This window comes from Enhydra lutris, unplaced genomic scaffold (assembly GCF_002288905.1).
Source record: "Enhydra lutris kenyoni isolate GAN:26980312 unplaced genomic scaffold, ASM228890v2 scaffoldscaffold41, whole genome shotgun sequence".
NCBI lineage: Eukaryota > Metazoa > Chordata > Mammalia > Carnivora > Mustelidae > Enhydra > Enhydra lutris.
Genome location: NW_019154125.1, coordinates 18845818 through 18867535, shown reverse-complemented (window position 1 = coordinate 18867535; position 21718 = coordinate 18845818). Strand labels below are relative to the sequence as shown.

Below are 21718 nucleotides of genomic sequence, written 5' to 3'. Positions count from 1 at the left end.
CTTTGTATTTTCGAATTTGTTCTCTGATTGTACAGTTTGTATGCTTTCTTGTTACTTTTTTTTTTTTTACATGGGGATTCAGAGACATTCAAAAGCTATGCCTTCACCATTGCCATTCCTGGGTTCCCATAGTGTTAATAACTAATGTATTTTTAATGAAGTTGGTTTGATTTTTTTGTTTTGTTTTTTTTTTCCTTTAAAAACCATCTCCACAGAGAAAAAGAAATTGGGATATAGAATACCCATCCTTTCCAAGAGGGGGTCCACTAAAGTTCCGAAGAGCAGGTCTCAGGACAGTGGGGGCAGCTGCTTCCCTCTCTGAAGCATGGCGCAGATGTGGAGAAGGATTTCAGAACACTTCTGGGACTCTGGTAAGTAATTAAAAATGGTTTTTCTTGAATGCCAATGGATACTTAGATTCCTGAGTATTTAAGCCACTGTAATTATATTTCTTTGGAATTCCCTTCCTTATTTCAGGACACAGTAATTGGTCCAGTCTTCTTGTTTTTGTTTTTGTTAAATCAGAGAGAGAGAGAGAGAGAGAGCTCGCACAATCAGGGGGAGTGACAGGCAGAGGGAGAAGCAGGGTCCCTGATGAGCAAAGAGCCCAGTGTGGGACTGGATCCCAGGACTTTAGGATCATGACCTGAGCCGAAAAGGCAGACACATAACCCGCTCACCCACCCAGGTGTCCCCTTAGTAATTTTGTCCCCCTTTAGTAATTTTGGCAAGTTAGTAATCACATCTTCATGCCAGGCCCAGCCTTTGTCCTTCTTTGTAATGAAATCTTTGGGCATCCTACTCTTGATGAGAAGTATATTTATGAAATGCTTGTATATTCAGGATCTGTTGCCAACAAGATATTCTGGTTAATTTTTGTATATATGCTGATTTTGAAATACTCACAGATATGTACAAAATGGGATACTATTATAAACTCTTTTTTTTTAAAATATATTTATTTATTTGACAGCAGGAGGGATTACAATTAGAAAGAGAGGCAGACAGAGAGAGGGGGAAAGCAGGCTCCCCACTGAGCAGGAAGCCCGATATGGGGCTTGATCCCAGGACCCTGAGATCATGACCTGAGCTGAAGGCAGAGGCTTAACCCACTGAGCCACCCAGGTGCCCACTATTATAAACTCTTAATGGTTAGTTCTCTGTTTAGATTCTGATAAAATATAAAAATACATTTGTGTATGAGGAATATGTGCTTTGGGAATACTTATTGGTTAATATCAATAAAAGAGGTATATTTTAAGGAGGGTATTGTTTAAGGCTTGGAGTATTTAAAAAATATTTTTTATTTTAGCCCTTGTCACATAAATTACTACATTATCATTATTATTATATTATTGTCATCTTCCTACAGTCATTAACAGCTGAAAAGAAGATCATTACAGAAAAGAACCTCAAATTATCCCCTAGACCCAAGAAAGGTAATATTTTGTTGGTTTCTTGACAGAAAAGGCATAAGGCTAATATATCCTTCTTTGATTTATTTCCATAGTTTGGATAGACTGTATATTTATGGTTTAAAAACATCAAAATGTAAAAAGGTAATTTTTGAGAAATCTCTCATCTTTGTCACCATCTACCCCATTTTTTCCTTGCCTCCCATAGATAATAAAATTTTTTATGTACCCTTCCTGGTTTATTCTTATCAGCAGAGCTCAGTAGGTTAGCTTAGGCTCCCAGGATTTTAAAAAACTCTAATTTGGGAAATATGGTTCTGAACTATGATAAAAGGATTATCATATTTCAGGCAGTGAAATTCTTACTTGGTGAATCAGTTAGAGAAAGCTTTCAGATATAGATAGTAGGAAACTTTTAGAGTGTTTGAAGAAATAGGGTTGAATTTATCTCCTGCAACAAGAAGTTTAGGGAGTCAGACCTGTTTTGAGTTCTGTAGCCTTAGTGTGGAGTTTATTCTTGTGGTCATGGGGTGGAAGCTAAGTTCTCTGGGCCTAGTTCTCAGGAGGGCTGTAGGTTGTGAGAGTTTTCTCCAAGTGTACTTTTCTTCTGGGAAGGGATTTCCTCCCCAGGACCTCTGCCTTTGGCCAGAACCTGTTATATAGGGTTAGTCTACAAAAGGGACTTCAGTGAAATTAAAGATTTTTAAATATCTATATTGCTGCTTAAATAAAATTGGGTTTCTGTTAGTAAGGAAGAAATACTAGGGAGACTGCTGGCTCTGCTGCCACACTTAGTGGGTAGGCAGGGAAAGTCCATGCTTGAGACCTTAAGAGATCTCTTTTGGCTCCTTGGGGTCCTGACTGTGTAATCTTGGGAAAGAAAGTAAACACCGTAAGCCTCCGTTTCTCCATCTGGGAAATACATAAAAGAATGTGTACCTCATTGGGTTATTGTAAACAAAAAAAAAGTAATAAAATGTCTATTTCAAAGGCTTGCACTTAGTTGCTTAATTGATGGCAGTAATTGCTATGTCTGATGGCAAAAAGAGCTGTCTGAAAGCCTGCTAAAAATTATGCAGACTGGGAAAACTTTCTGTGAATAAGAGCTATACAGTTATTTCACTAATATTTAGGGGGTCCTTTTTATGAAAAATAAAAATGAAAATAAGATTTCCCCAATTCATAAATTCATAAAACACTATGTAATAAACTGGCAATGTCTTTTGTAATTCCATAATCTTTTTTAAAAATTAACATACAATGTATTATTTGCCCCAGGGGTACAGGACTGTGAATCATCAGACTTACACATTTCACAGCACTCACTGTAGCGCATACCTTCCCCAATGTCCATAACCCAGCCACCATATCCCTACCCCCCGACCCGCCCCTGGCAACCCTCAGTTGGTTTTGAGAGATTAAGAGTCTCTTATGGTTTGTCTCCCTCCCGATCCCATCTTGTTTCATTTTTTCCCTCCCTACTCCCCATGATCCCCCACCTTGCCTCTCAAATTCCTCATATCAGAAGATCATATGATAATTGTATTTCTCTCATTGACTTACTTTGCTTAGCATATTACCCTCTAGTTCCATCCATGCTGTTGCAAATGGCAAGATTTCATTTCTTTTGATGGCTGCATAGTATTCCTGTGTGTGTGTATGTTTGTGTGTGTACACACGTACATACCACATCTTTATCCATTCATCTGTTGATGGACATCTAGGATCTTTCCACGGTTTGACTATTATGGACATAGCTGCTGTAAACATTCGGGTGCATGTGCCCCTTCGGATCCCTACATTTGTATCTTTAGGGTAAGTACCTAGTAGTGCGATTGCTGGGTCATACGGTAGCTCTATTTTCAACTTTTTGAGGAATCTCCATGTTTTCCAGAGTGGTTGCACCAGCTTGCATTCACACCAACAGTGTAGGACGATTCCCCTTTCTCCACATCCTCGCCAACATCTGTGGTTTTCTGACTTGTTAATTTTAGCCATTCTGACTGGTGTGAGGTGGTATCTCACTGTGGTTTTGATTTGTATTTCCCTGATGCTGAGTGATGTTGAGCACTTTTTCATGAGTCTGTTGGCCATCTGAATGTCTTCTTTACCGAAATGTCTCTTCACGTCTTCCATCCATTTCTTGATTGGATTATTTGTTCCTTGTGTGTTGAGTTTGATAAGTTCTTGATAGATTTTAGATACTAGCCCTTTATCTGATATGTCATGTGCAAATATCTTCTCCCATTCTGTCAGTTGTCTTGGTTTTATTGATTGTTTTGCTGTGCAAAAGCTTTTGAACTTGATGAGGTCCCAATAGTTCATTTTTGTCCTTGCTTTCCTTGCCTTTGGCGAAGTTTCCAGGAAGAAGTTGTTGTGGCTGAGGTCGAGGAGGTTGCTGCCTGTGTTCTCCTCAAGGATTGTTGGATTCCTGTCTCACATTGAGTTCCTTTATCCATTTTGAGTCTGTTTTTGTGTGTGGTGTAAGGAAGTGGTCCAGTTTCATTCTTCTGCATGTGGCTGTCCAGTTTTCCCCACACCATTTGTTAAAGAGACTGTCTTTTACCATTAGACATTCTTTCCTGCTTTGTCAAAGATGAGTTGACCGTAGGGTTGAGGGTCCATTTCTGGGCTCTCTATTCTGTTCCATTGATCTGTGTGTCTGTTTTTGGGCCAGTACCTACTATCTTGATGATTACAGCTTTGTAATAGAGCTTGAAGTCTGGAATTGTGATGCAGCCAGCTTTGGTTTTCTTTTTCAATATTCCTCTGGCTATTCGGGGTCTTTTCTGGTTCCATATAAATTTTAGGATTATTTGTTGCATTTCTTAGAAAAGAGTTGATGGTTATTTTGATAGGGATTACGTTAAATGTGTAGATTGCTTTAGGTAGCATAGACATTTTCACAATATTTGTTCTTCCGGTCCAAGGGCATGGAACGTTTTTCCATTCTTTTGCATCTTCCTCAGTTTCTTTCATGAGTACGTTATAGTTCTCTGAGTACAAATTCTTTGCGTCTTTGGTTAGGTCTATTCCTAGGTATCTTATGGTTTTGGGTGCAATTGCAAATGGGATAAAATCCTTAATTTCTCTTTCTTCTGTCTTGCTGATGGTGTATAGAAATGCAACTGATTTCTGTGCATTGATTTTATATCCTGACACTTCACTGAATTCCTGTATGAGTTCTGGCAGTTTTGGAGTGGATTCTTCTGGGTTTTCCACGTAAAGTATCATATCATCTGCAAAGAGTGAGAGTCTGACTTGTTCTTTGCCAATTCGGATGCCTTTTATTTCTTTTTGTTGTCTGATTACCAAGGCTAGGACTTCTAGTACTATGTTGAGTAGCAGTGGATATAGTGAACATCCCTACCCTGTTCCTGACCTTAGCGGAAAAGCTCTCAGTTTTTCCCTGTTGAGAATGATACTTGCTGTGGGTTTTTCATAGATGCCTTTGATGATATTGAGCTGTGTACCCTCTATGCCTACACTGTGAAGAGTTTTGATCAAGAAGGGATGCTGTACTTTGTCAAATGCTTTTTTTTTTTTTAGCATCTATTGAGAGTATCATATGGTTCTTGTTCTCTCTTTTGTTAATGTATTGCATCACATTGATTGATTTGCGGATCTTGAACCAACGTTGCAGCCGTGGAATAAATCCCACTTGGTCGTGGTGAATAATCCTGTTAATGTACTGTTGGATCCAATGGCTAGTATTTTGTTGAGAGTTTTTGCATCCGTGTTCATTAAGGATTTTGTTCTGTAATTCTCCTTTTTGTCTGGTTTTTGGGATCAAAGTCATGCTGGTCTCATCAGATGAGTTGTGAAGTTTTCCTTCCATTTCTATTTTTGGAATAGTTTCAGGAGAATAGGTATTAATTCTTCTTTAAATGTTTGGTAGAATTCCCCTGGGAAGCCATCTGGCCCTGGGCTCTTATTTGTTGGGAGGCTTTTTTGATGAGTGCTTCAATCTCCTTACTGGTTATGGGTCTGTTCAGGTTTTCTATTTCTTCCTGGTTCAGTTTTGGTAGTTTATTTGTCTCTGGGAATGCATCCATTTCTTCCAGATTGTCAAACTTGCTGGTGTATAGTTGCTCATACTGTGTTCTTATAATTGTTTGTATTTCTTTGGTGTTGGTTGTGATATCTCCTCTTTCACTCATGATTTTATTAATTTGGGTCCTTTCTCTATCCTTTTCGATAAGTCTGGCCAGGGGCTTATCCATCTTATTAATTCTTTCAAAGAACCAGCTCCTAGTTTCGTTGATTTGTTCTCCGGTTCTTTTGGTTTCTATTTCACTGATTTCTGCTCTCATCTTTATTATTTCTCTTCTCCTGCTGCGTTTAAGGCTTTCTTTGCTGTTCTTTCTCCAGCTCGTTTAGGTGTAGGGGTAGGTTGTGTACTTGAGCCCTTGTTTCTTGAGAAAGGCTTGTATTACTATATACTTTCCTCATAGAACAGCCTTTGTGGTGTCCCAAAGATTTTGAACATTTGTGTTTTCATTTTGATTTGTTTCCATGACTTTTTAAAATTCTTCTTTAATTTCCTGGTTGACCCATTCATTCGTTAGTAGGATGCTCTTTACCTGCATGGATTTGAGTTCTTCCCAACTTTCCTCTTGTGATTGAGTTCTTGCTTCAGACCTTTGTAGTCTGAAAATATGCGGGGAATGTTCCCAATCTTTTGGTTCCGATTGAGACCTGATTTGTGACCCAGGATGTGATCTATTCTGGAGAATGTTCCAAGTGCACTAGAGAAGAATGTGTATTCTGTTGCTTTAGGATGGAATGTTCTAAATATATCTGTGATGTCCATCTGGTCCAGTGTGTCATTTAAAGCCTTTATTTCCTTGTTGATCTTTGCTTAGATGATCTGTCCATTTCAGTAAGGGGGGGGGGGCGTCTTAAAGTCCCCTACTATTATTTTATCATTGTTGATGTGTTTCTTTAATTTTGTTATTAATTGGTTTATATAATTGGCTGCTCCCACGTTAGGGGCATAGATATTTAAAATTGGTAGATCTTCTTGTTAGACCCTTTAAGTACGATACAGTTTCTTTCCTCATCTCTTATTATACTCTTTGGCTTAAAATCTAATTTATCTGTTGTAAGGATAGCCACCCCAGCTTTCTTTTGATGTCTATTAGAATGGTACATTGTTTACCACCCCCTCACTTTAAATCCGGAGCTGTCTTTGGGTCTAAAATGAATTTCTTATAGACAGCATATTGATGGGTCTTGTTTTTTTATCCATTGTGATATCCTGTGTCTTTTGATTGGGGCATTTAGCCCATTTCCATTCAGGGTAACTATTGAAAGGTATGAATTTAGTGCCATTGTATTGCTTGTAAGGTGACTGTTACTGTATATTGCCTCTGTTCCTTTCTGGTCTATGTTACTTTTAGGCCCTCTCTTTGCTTAGATTTGAGTGTTTCTTGTGGGGCTGGTTTGGTGTTTGTAAATTATTTTAGTTTTTGTTTGTCCTGGAAGCTTTATCTCTCCCATCTGTTTTCAGTGACAGCCTAGGTGGATATAGTGTTCTTGGCTGAATATTTTTCTCATTTAGTTCTCATAATATATCATGCCCATCCTCTCTGGCCTGCCAGGTCTCTGTGGATAGGTCTCCTGCCAGTCTAATATTTCTGCTGTTGTATATTACAGACCTCTTGTCCCAAGCTGCTTTCACTATTTTGTCATTGTCACTAAGACTTGTGTGTCTTACTTTTAGATGATGGAGTGTTGACCTGTTTTTATTGATTTTGAGGTGGGTTCTCTGTGCCTCCTGGATTTTGATGTTTGTTCCCTTCCCCAGATAGGGAATTCTGCTATATTTTGCTCTAATATACCTTCTGCCCCGCTCTCTGTTTCTTCTTCTGGGATCCCAATTATTCTCATATTGTTTTGTCTTATGGTATCTCTTATCTCTCGAATTCTCCTCTTGTGGTCCAGTAGTTTTTTGTCTCTCTTTTGCTCAGTTTCTTTATTCTCTATCATTTGGTCTTCTATATCACTAATTCTCTTGTTCTTCATTTATCCTAGTGGTAAGAGCCTACATTTTTTATTGCACCTCATCAATAGCATTTTTTATTTCAACTTGGTTAGATTTAAGTTCTTTTATTTCTCCAGAAAGGGATTTTTTTTCTCCAGAAGGGTATTCTCTAAATATTCCATGCTTTTTTCGAGCCCAGCTTGCATTATCATCATTCTGAACTCTAGTTCTGACATAATGCTAATGTGTTTATTGATTAGGTCCGTAGCCGTTGGGGCTGCCTCTTGTTCTTTTTTTTTTTTTTAATTTGTGGTGAGTTTCTCAGCCTTGTCATTTCATCCAGATAAGAGTAGGTGAATGAGGAAACAAAATACTAAAAAAGGTAGCAACGACCCCAGAAAAATATATCAACCAAATTAGAAGAGACCCAAAACCAGGGGGAGAAGAAGGTGGTAATAAATAAATAAAGAAATAATATATCTCATATATATATTTCAGACTGGTGAATAGAACAGAGCCACCCACTTATATTTTGGTCTGTAGGAGAGCCTACCATCCAACATTTTGATGAGAGAAAAACATATATATATATATATACCAAAAAAGGGTAAACTCAATGAAGGGTAGTTATATGACTATAAAGTTGAAAATTTAAAAAGATTCTAAAATAGGAATTGATAAGAAGTTGGTTGAAAAAAGAAAAAAAAAGAGAAAAGAATATGATCAGGCTAGATAGATACAAGAGGAAAGCCATGCACTAGATTCATGGTATATTTTGATTGTTGGAAGAAATTCTATCCCAATATTTTAAAGAAATAAAAGAGATATATGTATACAAAAACTTAAGGTTAGATACAACGAGGGGATAAAATACGACTATAACAATGAAAATTTAAAAATTTAAAAAGGTATTGATAAAATAGTTAAAAAATGTTAAAATTTGAAGGAGGAAAGTTAATAGAAAAGAAATAGACTAAATCAGTAGTATAACAAAAAGAAAATAGAATAACAAAAAAATTTTTAAAAATTTACCTTCAAAAGGATCATAGGGTAAAAGCCATGAAGTCTATGTGTTGCTTTCCCCTATCTCTGTAGTTCCACAGAGAACTTGGTCTTGGCTGGATGTTTTTGCTGATCTTTTGGGGGAGGGGCCTGCTTCAGTGATTCTCAAATGTCTTTGCCTGAGGTGGAATTGCATCCCCATTGCTAGGGGTCAGGCTAAGTTATCTGCTTGGGTTCGTTCTTGGTAGCTTTTGTTCCCCGAACGCTTTCCATACCACTTTAGAGGACGGGAATGAGGATGGTGGCCTCCAAATCTGCAGCCTATAAGAGCCAAAAGCTCAAGGCCGTACTCTTCAGTGCACCCTCAGAGAAAAGCAGTCAATTCGTCCCATCTCCCTGGTTTCTGGCCACACTCCATTCTCACCCGGTCTGTGTCCGAGCGTTTCTGTCTCTGGCTCATGGTCCTGTGTGGGGTTTCCAAACCCAACAGATTCCTGCAGTGCACTCCCACACTGCTCCTCCCAAATGAGGACGAGGGGGCATCTCTGGATCTGTCGCTTGTGGGGTCCCTGCTCAAAGAGTAGTGGCCCGACTGTGCCTTGGATCATGGTTTAAGGTAATCCCGAGGTGAAATCCCACTTTTCAGCTCCATCTTTACAGCTGACTTCCCCGATCCCATACCTGTGATCCCATATCTGTGAGCTCTGTCACCCTCAGACACCCCTGGTCTTTTTGTGTCCCTTTGGGTCCTGACACCACACTGTCCCAGCGAGCGCTCCATCCCCTGCTTTGCCTCTGGAGCAACGTCTCTCAGTGGAGCAGACTTCTAAAAGATCCAATTTTGTGCTCCGCTGCTCTCTCACTTGCCGGGATCTGGCCTCTCCCTGCCACGGTCTATCTTCCCAGTGCTTCAGATTCATTTTGCAAGTCCTACCTTCTGGAAAGTGGTCAATTTTCTGTTCCTAGAATTGTTGCTCTTCTCTTCTATGTCCTATTGAGTTTGTAGGTGTTCAGAATGGTTTGATAACCATCTAGCTGAACTTCTGGGACCTGATGATATTTCAGTCTCTTACTGCTTCGCCATCTTGCTCCTCTAATTCCATCATCTTCTGGTGGAACTGTAGAATTTAACTTTTCTTGTTATTAGTGCCAAATGATGTGATTTTCAAAGATCACTTTAATTCTGTTTTCTAAGTTGTCATAGAATATGTAGAAAAGATTTTCTTTTACAGATGTGGCTGTTATTTTTTTGGTGATTTTAAGTGAGTATAGCCATATTCAACTTGAGGAAAAAAGGAAATATAAAATAAGCTCTGAACTTGTGTTTAATTACAGAAAGATCTTTTGCGATGGTTTCCCTATGCCAGTATATATTCGACCCACCGTCCTGTTCTTTGTACTTCATAGAATGATCAGTATATTCTGAAAGGCTGAAAGAGCTTGCATCAATGTATAATTACTGTATTTACAAAATAATTGCCTGTTGAGGCAAGTAAATATTGTAAAAAATTTAACAAAAACTGGTAAACAGAAATTGATAGGAATGAGGGTCTCAAGGTATTTCCTAGAACTGGCTCATGTTTTAAATAGTACCTTTTTTAAAAAAAATTTCCTTTTTAGTGCAGGAGAGTAGGGGGCAGAGGGAGAGAGAGAATTTTAAGCAGCATCTATTCCCCCTGGGGAGCTGTACATGGGCCTTGATCTCATGACTCTAAGATCATGACCTAAGCTGGAACCAAGAGTTGGACACTCAACTGACTGAGCCACCCAGATGCCCCAATAGTAGCTTTTTTGGGTTTGTTTGTTTCAAACGATTTTATTTATTTATCTGACAGAGGGAGAGAACAAGTAGGCAGAGAGGCAGGCAGAGAGAGGGGGAGACAGAGAACCCGATGAGGGGCTTAATTCTAGGACCCTGAGGTCATGACCTGAGGTGAAGGCAGAGGCTGAACCCACTGAGCCACCCTTATGCCCCCCAATTGTAGCTTCTAAGGTATTAGTTTCAGACATAATATTAACAGAATTTTTAGGCTGGGAAGTAGTATTTTTGTGAGAGCTGGGAAGGAGAAATGGGGGAACATACTTTTGCAGAATGTGCCCAAAAGGGGAGATATGTCTCTGTGTCTCTCTTTCCTCAACTGTAAGGCACTGTAACCAGAGAAGACTGAATAAGGCAGGAAACAGGCAATGGGAAGGAGTGGGAAAAGGAAGACAAAAGATTATACACTTGAAAATAAGAGCCTGGAACCTTTATAGATGATTTTCTTTGAAAAGTAGAACTTAAATTATATATATATATATATATATATATATATATATATATATATATATATATATATATATATTATATATTAATAAAACATATTAATAGTAAAGAATATATTTATTTATTACCAAAGTGAAAGGTTTTTTTTTTCCTTAAAAAGGTTTTTTTTTTCCTTAAATGCCATACAGATTTTCTTCTTAAAATTTTTGTTTTTGAGGTCAGAAATGCTTGTTCCTCAAGAGGAGTCACTTAATTTTTTTGTTGTTATTGTTATATTTGTTGAATTACTTTTCTCCTCTTTATATCATTTGTTTCCAAAGGGCAGAGCTTTCTTTGTTGCTCTTCTGTATATCCTAGGTGTAGTAGTTTGCCAGGGCTGCCATGATAAAATGCTAGTAATAAAGTGTGCAAACTGGGTCGTGTGAATAACAGAAACTTACTATCTCACAGTCCTAGAGGCTACTTGAGTCCAAAATGATGGTATTAGCAGGATTAGTTCCTTCTAGGATCTGCTCTAGGGTTCTTGCCTTGTCTTGTAATGGTTATGTTTCTATGTGTTTCTTCACTCTTTGTGTGTCTTCACTTTCCATGTGTGTCTTCACTCCTTGCATGTGTCCAGATTTTCCTTTCCTATAAGGACACCTGTCCTATTGGAATAACTTTATCACCTCTGTAAAGAACCTGTCTCCAAATAATCACATTCGGGGATACTGGAGTGTTAGAACTTTAACATATGAATGACCTTTGGGGTAACACAGTTCAGCCTGTAATACCACATGCTAGCACAATGCCTGGCTTGCAAAGGGCGCTCATAAATGTTTACCTGTTGTAGCTATTCTCATTGTCTAGCTGATATCCTTCCTAGAATTTCGCTGGACTGGGTCTTGATTTCAAGGGTACCCTTCAACAAATAAAATGAGTTCATATTAAATTCCTGGTAGTGGTTTTATCTGCATAACTTATGTAAAGTTTCTGTAATTCATGGATTATGAATTCCATGAATTCATTATATAATCTGAAAGTAGTGATAACTTTCCTTCCTTTCTATCTTAGTCTGATCACACTAATAGACCAATAGACCAGTAATAGACCAATAATACCATAGACTAAGTAGTTTAAATGGCAGAAATTGGTCCAGAATATTCAGAATATAGTATACATATTATAATACCAGAATATGCAGTGTGTGGTGAAGACTCACTTCCAGGCTCATGACTCTACCATCTTGCTGTTGACTCACATGGAGGAAGGGGCCAGGAATCTCTCTGGGGGCTTCTTATATAGAGCACTAATCCCATGAGGGCTCTACCCTCATGACCTAATCACCTCCAGAGTTCCTACCTCTTAATCCCACTAAGTTTCAGCACTGTGAATTTTTTTTCCTAAAGTTTTTTTTATTTATTTGACAGAGAGAGACAGCAAGATAGGGAATACAAGCAGGGGGAGTGGGAGAGGGAGAAGCAGGCTCCCCGCTGAGCTAGGAGCCCTACCTGACCAGTCTCTGGGATCATGACCTGAGACAAAGGGAGATGCTTAATAATTGAGCCACCCAGGTACCCCAGAACTGTGAATTTTAAGGGATACAAACATTCTCTCCTTCTGTCATATTCCACTCTTTCCTTTTCAGTTTACTCTTCCAGATGCATAATAATAAAAGGGACTGATATGATAATATCTTTTGTAAGTAAATACACAGCTTAGTTTTTATTAGCTATTTAAATCAATATGGATGAAGTTTATTTTATTTTTAATTTTATGTTTTGAAGGTAGACAAGTTTTGTAATTCTGGATGTTCGTGGCACCAAGTAAGTGTTTAGTAAATGTTTATAATTATTTAAAATAGGCTTATTTTTAGGCTTATTTATTTTAAATAATTATATAATTATTTATTTATTTATTTATTTATTTTTTAAATAATTATATAATTATTTAAAATAGGCTTATTACAAAGGCTTTTGTGCCTTTGTAAGTGCTGTTTTTTCAGACATCATTTTGTCAGTGAATCTATTTTCCTGATGAACACATATTGGAGCACTTGCTTTTTTTGTGCCACTGTTATGTGTGACATACCTCGAATTTAATAGTTAATTTTTCTTTTTATGATTTGTGTTTTAGACTATGCATTCCTCGAGAGAGAATTTTTCTTATTTTTCTGTTTCCTTAAGACTTACTTTAATCAGTTGTTATGTAAATATATATTGAATGAAACCATTTAACTTCTAAGCCTATTTGCTCTACTATAGAACTTGAATTATAATATCTAACCTCTTAATCTCATTGGAATATGTCTAAGATATTTTAACTTTTAGCATTGTAACTAAATTGTAAACATAAGCAGAAAAATTTATTTTTTTTTAGGTGTGTATTCCTTTTCTGATCACTGTTAGTAAAGTTTCCTCTCAACTTCCTATTACATCAAGCTGGAGTAGCCCCATTCTTTCTAGGTTTCCTATTAGAATGACAAAGTAAAAAATGGTGACAACACCGAAATGCTGTCAGTGACATGGGATATGTTATGTTACTGATAGGTTTGTAAAATGGTACAGCCACTCTGGAAAAGTTTAGCAGTTTATAAGACTAAACATGCAATTACCACACAACCTATTAATTGCCCTTTGACATTTATCCCAGAGAATGAAAATTACTTTCACATAAAACCCTGTGTACAATGTTCATAGCAGCTTTATTCGTAATAGCCCCAAACTAGAAACAACACAGAAACCCTTTAGTGGGTGAATGGGTAAACTATGGTGCATACATGTCATGTAATAATACTTAGTAGTGGAAAGTGTTGATACACAGAACAACTTGGATGAATGTCAAAGGAATTATGCTGAGTAAAAGAAGCCAAACCTGAATTGTCACATAGTATGATTCCATTTATATATCAGTCTTGAAATGACAAAATTACAAAAATGCAAAGCTAATTTGTTGCTAGACGTTGAGAATTGGGTAAGGAGGGTGGCTAAGATGTGGCTTTATAAAAGTAATGCAAGGTACTCTCATGGTGATCGAATTGTTTTGTGTCTTGTAGGTATCAGAATCAATATTCTAGATGTGATGTTACACTATAGTTTTGCAGATTGTTACCATTGAAGGAACTGGATAAAGCATACAAGGGCTCTCTCTCTCTCTCTTTTTTTTTCTTTTTCCTACAACTCTATGTGGATCTACTATTACCTCAAAATGACAAATTTAGTTAAAAGAGTTTATTAAGTGTTTTTAAGCACATTGTGGCTGCTAGGACTCCTAATATGATACAGGAGGCACATAGAAGCATTTCTCTTGTACATAAATACTGGTTATATGGTTTGTTTTGTGTTTTGTCTTGTTCTTTTGGTTCCATCAAATATTCTAGAAAGTTATAGTTGTATAATTAGTTCAAGGTTATTTTTTTTTAAATTTTCATTTGTGCTATAGTCATTTTCCTTGTTTGTTTGTTTTTTTAAACTTAATTAGTTCTTTTTTCTTCATAAATTTGGTTTTAATTCAGAGAATCTTAGGTTCCACATAGAACTTTACACAAGCTGATCTAAGACATGGCTTTCACTATCATCAGAATTTTGTTATTTGTGACTTTGACAGAGTAACATGTATAAAATTTCATTTGGCAAATAACTATATCAGTTGAATGTGTTTATACATTTTCTTTTTCTTTAACAGAAAGTGCTGCATCTAAGAGTACCAGTGAGCTAAAAGATATAACATGGAGTTCCAGTGAAAGTGATCTGTCTGATGAGGATAAAACAGTTTTTAAGTCACAGGGATATAATGGACATGGTTCTGGAATAGACAGGTTTTGTACCAGGAACAGGAATATTTCATGTCCAGAAGATGGGGCCGGTGAAGGTAAATTGATAATTTGATAAGAAATCCTCTTTCTGTTTTATATTGGGCTCAGTATTGAAAAAAACTTCATTCCTTTTCTAACAGTATTAGTGAGGACCATACTGTGTCTTTTCCTTTATGCTCAGCCCTTTATAAACATTTTCTCATTTAATATTTTTCACACAATTCTAAGAGCTAACTATTACAAGTATTATTTTTATAGCTAACAACTTAAGTTTGAGCAGTAGAATTGGTTGGGATTCCACTTAGGTTCTCTACTGTATAATGTTGTACCTATATTGCCCCTTGCTGATGAGGTTTCGGTAAATACTATGATAGTAAATGTGTGGTAGAAATATAATACACATTTCTGTTTTGATGACATTTTGTTTTGTATTCTGTTTTTGACAGTGTATTTTATTTTTTTATTAAATTTTTATTGTGTTGTGTTAGTCACCTTACCATACGTCATTAGTTTTTGATGTTTTTGATGTAGTGTTCCAAGATTCACTGTTTACATATAACACCCAGTGCTCCATGCAATATGTACCCTCCTTAATACCCATCACCGGGCCAACACATCCCCCTGACCCCCTCCCTTCTAGAACCTTCAGTTTGTTTCTTGAAGTCAGTAGTCTCTCATGGTTCGTCTCCCCCTCCAATTCCCTCCCCTTCATTTTTCCCTTCTTCTCTTAATGTCCTCCATGCTATTCCTTATGTTCCACAAGTAAGGGAAACCATAAGATAATTGACTTTCTCTGCTTGACTTATTATACTCAGCATAATCTCCTCCAGTCCAATCCATGTTGATGCAAAATTTGGATATTCATAATTTCTGATAGCTGAGTTATATTCCATTTTATATATGGCCCACATCTTCTTTATCCATTCGTCTGTTGAAGGACATCTTGGCTCTTTCCACAGTTTGGCTATTGTGGATGTTGCTGCTATGAACATTTGGGTGCATGTGCCCCTTCTTTTCGCTATATCTGTATCTTTGGGGTAAACCCCAGTAGTACAATTGCTGGGTCAAATTTTTTTTTTTTTTTGGAGGAACCTCCACACTGTTTTCCAAAGTGTCTGCACCAACTTGCATTCCCACAAGTAGTGTAAAAGGGTTCCCCTTTCTCCAGATCCTCTCCAGCATTTGTTATTTCTTGCCTTGTCGATTTTTGCCATTTGAACTGATAGAAGGTGGTATCTCAACGTGGCTGATGATGATGAATATATTTTCATGTTTCTGTTAGCTATTTGTATGTCTTCGTTGGAGAAGTGTCTATTCATGTCTTCTGGCCATTTTTTGACTTGATTATTTGTTTTTGGATGTTGAGTTTGAGAAGTTCTTCATAGATCTTGGATATCAACCCTTTCTCTATAGTGTCATTTGCAAATATCTTCCATTTCATGGGTTGCCTCTTTGTTTTGTTGACTGTTTCCTTCGCTGTGCAGAAGCTTTTGATCTTGATGAAGTCCCATCTGTTCATTTTTGCTTTTGTTTCCTTTGCCTTTGGAGACGTGTCTTGAAAGAAGTTGCTGTGACAGATGTTGAAGAGGTTACTGTGTTCGCCTCTAGGATATTGATGGATTCCTATCTCACATTGAGGTCTTTCATCCATTTAGAGTTTATCTTTGTGTATGGTATAAGAAAATGGTCGAATTTCATTCTTTTGTATATAGCTGTCCAATTTCCCCAGCACCATTTATTGAAGAGACTGTCTTTTTTACATTGGATATTTTTTCCTGCTTTGTGGAAGATTATTTGACCATAAGATTGAGGGTCCATATCTGGGCTCTCTACTCTGTTCCATTGGTCTATGTGTCAGTTCTTGCGCCAGTACCATGCTGACTTGATGATCACAGATTTGTAATATAGCTTGAAATCAGGCAATGCGATGTCCCCAGCTTTATTTCTCTTTTTCAACATTTCCTTGGTGATTTGGGGTCTTTTCTGGTTCCATACAAACTTTTGGATTGTTTGTTCTAGCACTTTGAAAAATGCCGGTGGTATTTTGATTGGGATGGCTTGAAAATATAGATTGCTTTGGGCAACATACACATTTTAGCAATGTTTATTCTTCTGATCCATGAGCATGGAATATTTTTCCATCTTTTTGTGTCTTCTTCAATTTCTTTCCTGAGTGTTCTGTAGTTCTAGAGTATAGATCCTTTACTTTTTTGGTTAGGGTTTCCAAGGTATCCTATGGTTTTTGGTGCTATTGTAAATGGAATTGATTCTCTATATTTCTCTTTCTACAGTTTCATTGTTAGTGTATAAGAAAGCAACTGATTTCTGTGCATTGATTTTGTATTCTGCCACATTACTGAATTGCTGTATGAGTTTAGTAATTTGGGGGTGGAGTCTTCCAGTTTTCCACATAAAGTATCATGTCATCTGTGAAGAGAGAGAGTTTGACTTCTTCTTTCCCAGTTTGAGTAACTTTTATTTCTTTTTGGTGTTTGATTGCTATGACTAGGACTTCAAGTACTATGTTGAACGATAGTGCTGAGAGTGAACATCCTTGTCATGTTCCTAATCTTAAGGGAAAGGCTGTTAGCTTTTCCCCATTGAGAATATATTTACTGTGTGTTTTTCATAGATGGATTTTATGAAACTGAGGAATGTTCCCTCTATCCCTCTAATTTGAGGAGTTTTAGTCCAGAAAGGGTGCTGTATCTTGTCAAATGCTTTTTCTGCATCAATTGAGAGAACCATGTGGTTCTTTTCTCTTATTAATCCCACCTGGTCATGGTGGATAGTCTTTTTTTTTTTTTTTTTTTAAGATTTTATTTATTTATTTCACAGAGAGAGATCACAAGTAGGCAGAGAGGCAGGCAGAGAGAGAGATAGAGGAGGAAGCAGGTTCTCCACTGAGCAGAGAGCCCAACGCGGGACTCGATCCCAGGACCCTGAGATCATGACCTGAGCTGAAGGCAGAGGCTTAACCCACTGAGCCACCCAGGTGCCCTGGATATTCTTTTTAATATATTGCTGGATCGTATTAGCTAGGATCTTGTTGAGAATCTTAGCATCATATTCATCAGGGGTATTGGTCTGAAATTCTCCTTTTTGATGGGGTCTTTGGTTGGTTTGGGGATCAAGGTAATGCTGGCCTCATAGAAAGGATCTGCAAGTTTTCCTTCTGTTTCTATTTTTTGAAACTGATTCAGGAGAGTAGGTATTATTTCTTCTTTGAATGTTTGGTAAAATTCCCCAGGGAATCCATCAGGTCCTGGATTCTTGTTTTTTGGGAGGTTTTGATCACTGCTTCAATCTTGTTCCTAGTTAAATAACTAGGAACGAGATTGTCTGTTCAGGTTGCCAATTTTTTCCTGTTTCTGTCTTGGAATTTTATACGTTTATAGGAATGCATCCATTTCTTCTAGGTTGCTTAATTTATTGGCATATAGCCGTTGATAATAATTTCTGATGATTGTTTCTATTTCCTGGGGGTTAATCGTGATCTCCCCCATTTCATTCATAATTTTATTACTTTGGGTCCTTTCTCTTTTCTTTTGGATTAGTTTGGCCAGTGCTTTGTCGATCTTATTAATTCTTTCAGAGAACTGGCTTCTGGTTTTGTTGATGTGTTCTGTTACATCTCTGGTTTCTAATTCATTGATCTCTGCTCTCTTCTTAATTATCTCCCTTCTCATGAGTGGGTTAGGCTTAATTGGTTGCTGATTCTCCAGTTCTTTAAGGTATAAAGAGAGTTAGTGTTCGGGATTTTTCTATTTTTTTGAGTGAGGCTTGGATGGCCATGTATTTCCCTGTTAGGAACGCCTTTGCCATATCCCATAGGTTTTGGACCAATGTGTTTTCGTTCTCATTGGTTTCCATGAATTGTTTACGTTCTTTGACTTCCTGGTTGACCTAAACGTTCTTGAGCAGGATGTCCTTAGCTTCCAAGTGTTTGAATTTCTTCTAGATTTGTTCTTGTGATTGAGTTCCAGTTTCAAAGCCCTGTGGTCTGAGAATATGCAGGGAATAATCTCAATCTTTTGGTATCGGTTGAGCTCTGATTTGTGACCCAGTATGTGGTGTATTCTGGAGAAAGTTACATGTGTGCTCAAGAAGAATGAGTATTTCGTTGTTTTAGGGTGGAATGTTCTGTATATTTCTTTGAGGTCCATCAGATCTCTTGTTTCTTTGTTGATATTCTGCTTAGATAATCTGCCTGTTGCTAAGAGTGGACTGTTAAGATCCCCTACAATTAACGTATTGTTATCAGTATGTCTCTTTCTTTTGGTTAACAGTTGGCTTATGTAGTTGGCTGCTCCCATGTTGGGGGCATAGATATTTGCAATTGTTAGATCTTGTTGGATAGACCCTTTAAGAATGATATAGTGTCCTTCTGTATCTCCGCAGTCTTTAGCTGAAAATCTAATTTGTCAGATACAAGGATTGCTACCCCAGCTTTCTTTTGCAGTCCATTAGCATGAAAGAGAGCTGGTTTTCCATCCCTTCACTTTCAGTCTGGATGTAGGTTCAAATGAGTCTCTTGCAGTCAGCGTATGGATGGTTCCTGTCTTTTTATCCAATCTACAACCTTGTGCCATTTTATGGGAGCATTTAGGCCATTCACTTTGAGAGTGATTATTGAAAGATACGTTTTTATTGTCATCATGTTTCCTGTAAGGTTCTTGTTTCTATAGATTGTCTCTGTAATTTTTGTTCTACATCACTCTTTGGGGTATTTCTTCTCTTATAGAGCTCCCCTTAGCATTTCTTTCAGGGCTGGGTTAGTGGTCACATATTTCTTCAGTTTTTGCTGGTCTTAGAAGCTCTTTCTTTCTCTATCCATCTATCCATCCATCTCTGTCCAACTAAATGACAGCCTTGCCGGATAGAGTATTCTTGGCTGCATGTTCTTCTCATTTAGTATCCTGAATATATCTTGCCAGCCCTTTCTGGCTTGCCAGATTTCTGTGGACAGGTCTGACGTTATTTTGATGATCCTCCCTCTATACGTAAGCAATCTCTTCCCCCTAGCTGACCTTAAGATATTTTACCTAGTTTAAGGTTCACGAGTTTCAATATCACATGCCTGGGGGTCCGTCTGCCCTCCTTGATCTTGGGGGGTGTTCTCTCTGCCTCTAGGACATGAACAATTGTTTCATTCCCTAGATTAGGGAAGTTTGCAGGTATGATTTGCTCAAATATATCTTCTAGTCCTCTCACTCTCTCCAGCCCCCTCAGGGATCCCAATAATTCTGACATTGGAACATTTCATGGTGTTCCATTTTTTCTCTAATTCTGTTTTCATGGATTCTAAGTTGTTTGTTCCAGGCCTCTTCCTGATCCTTCTTTTCTATTAGTTTGTCTTCTAGATCACTAATTTGTTCTTCTGCCTCATTTACCCAGTTGTTAGAGTATCTAGATTGGATTTCATTGATGGCATTTTAAAATTTGCCAGATCAGCTCTCATTTCTGCCCTTAGAGAATCTGTGTTGTCATTAGGGTTTTTCTCCAACCTAGCTATTGCTTGCATAACTGTTACCCTGAAGTCTATTTCTGATGTCTTGCTTATATCCATATCCTTTAATTCTGTTGCAGAGGTCACAGTCTCTGAATTTTTCCTGTGTCGGGGATTCCTCCTCCTAGTCATTCTGGTCAAGGGTGGTTGAGGAATGTACAGAGTTCAAAGTATTGACCACAATTCCAGCAAGATGCACCTGTTTTATAGGGTCCTTAAGGTTGTTAGCCTCTTGTTCTTTCAGCCTGTCTTCTGGGGGAAGTTCCTGCTGCACTGTTACTTAGGCAACCCTGTTTGGGCAGAATTGCTCTGCCCCCTGTGGGGGATATGGGCTTAGTGAAAACTGATTTTGGGGGGGGGCTTTTGTTTTCTGTCAGAGCAGAAGTGACTGTATCCAGTCTTCTCTCTCAAAACAGAGAGATCACAGTCTGTTCTCCAGAAAGCCCTACAGGCCACACTGTCTCTGTCTCTGTCTTTGCTGCTGAAAACCCCAGCATCCTGGGTTGTGCGCCCCACAGCAGCACTCCTAGCGCTCACTTCTAGGTCCAGGCACGTCTGTGCCCTCTGTGCTTCTAAAGCCACCAGTTGCCTCCAGTTCCCACGTCTGCCTCCAGAGCTCCAGGTTTCAGTCTGGGGGGCTGCCCTGAAGGCCTTTCCCCGAGGCTGCCAGTCTGCGAATCTGTGCCCTGTCCCCAGCATGGGACGCTTTTGGGCTCCTGTGTTATTTCACCTTCCCAGCGACATTGCTTTTGGTAGCTCCCTCCCCTTTCTGTTTATCATCCAGTATCTGCCCACAGAATCATGGCTCCCTGCTTCGAACTTCAAAACCAGCCACTGGAGATATTCTGTTGGTATAGATCCTGATAGATCTTCTTACTTCTCAGGCTGATTTTATGGGTGTTCAGAGTGGTCTAGTAGATATCCAGCTTAATTCAGGGGACTGGTTGAAATAGGGTCCCCTGCTTCTCTGCCATTTTGGCCCCTGTTTTTGACAGTTTAAAACAAGGTTTCCCATTGGGGCCATTTGGGGCCAGAAAACTCTTTGTGTGGGAGAGGGGGCTTTCTTGTGCAGCATAGGGTGTTTAGCAGCATCTCTGGCCTCTGTTCACTAGTGACAGCTCTGCCAGCCCCAGTTGTTGTTGTTTAAGATTTTATTCATTTGTTAGAGAGAGAGAAAGTGTGTGCGTACACACAAGTAGGGGGAGTGGCAGGCAGGAGGAGAAAGCTCCCAACTGATGTAGGTAGGACTCAATCCCAGGACTCTGGGATCATGATCTGAGCCGAAGGCAGATGCTTAACTGACTAAGCCACCCAGGCATCCCTCCCCAGCTTCAGTTGTCACAGCTAAAAATGTCTCCAGTTGTTGTGAGATGTCCGCAGAAGGGCAGAATCATCCTGAGTTGAGAACCGTAGACTTAGAATTAGGAAAATCACGTCTTTTTATAGTTTTTAGGGTGTATAGCTCATCTAGAGTATTTAGAAGTGTTAATGCTTTCAAAATAACCTTCATATGATTTGGTTACTTGGTTAAGGTTATGTTTATACAAACCTGTGGAAAGGGATTATATACCTTTGGCCACTTTGTATGCCATCTTGGTAACTACCAGTTCACATTCTAGTAATAAACAGGTGAGGTGGTGTTTTAAGGTTATACATAAGCTCACAGGGCTTATTTATTAATTCAGCCATATGAAATGAAATTCGTTGTTTGGTAACTCTTGGTCTTTACACATCTAAGAACATTTTG

General features: G+C 38.3%; 1 protein-coding gene across 2 annotated transcripts in view; it reads left to right on the top strand.

The window, feature by feature from the left end:
• The first annotated feature begins 219 nt into the window (after window positions 1-219).
• Window positions 220-21718, top strand: part of LOC111155373 (scaffolding protein involved in DNA repair) — a 490720-nt gene continuing 469221 nt past the window's right edge. The window contains exons 1-3 of one of the 2 annotated variants that reach the window (XM_022515520.1): window positions 220-371; window positions 1373-1439; window positions 14333-14518. The gene's annotated coding sequence lies outside the window, so the exon portion shown is untranslated. The remainder of the gene's footprint in view (window positions 372-1372; window positions 1440-14332; window positions 14519-21718) is intronic. The other variant, XM_022515521.1, reaches the window with a different exon arrangement.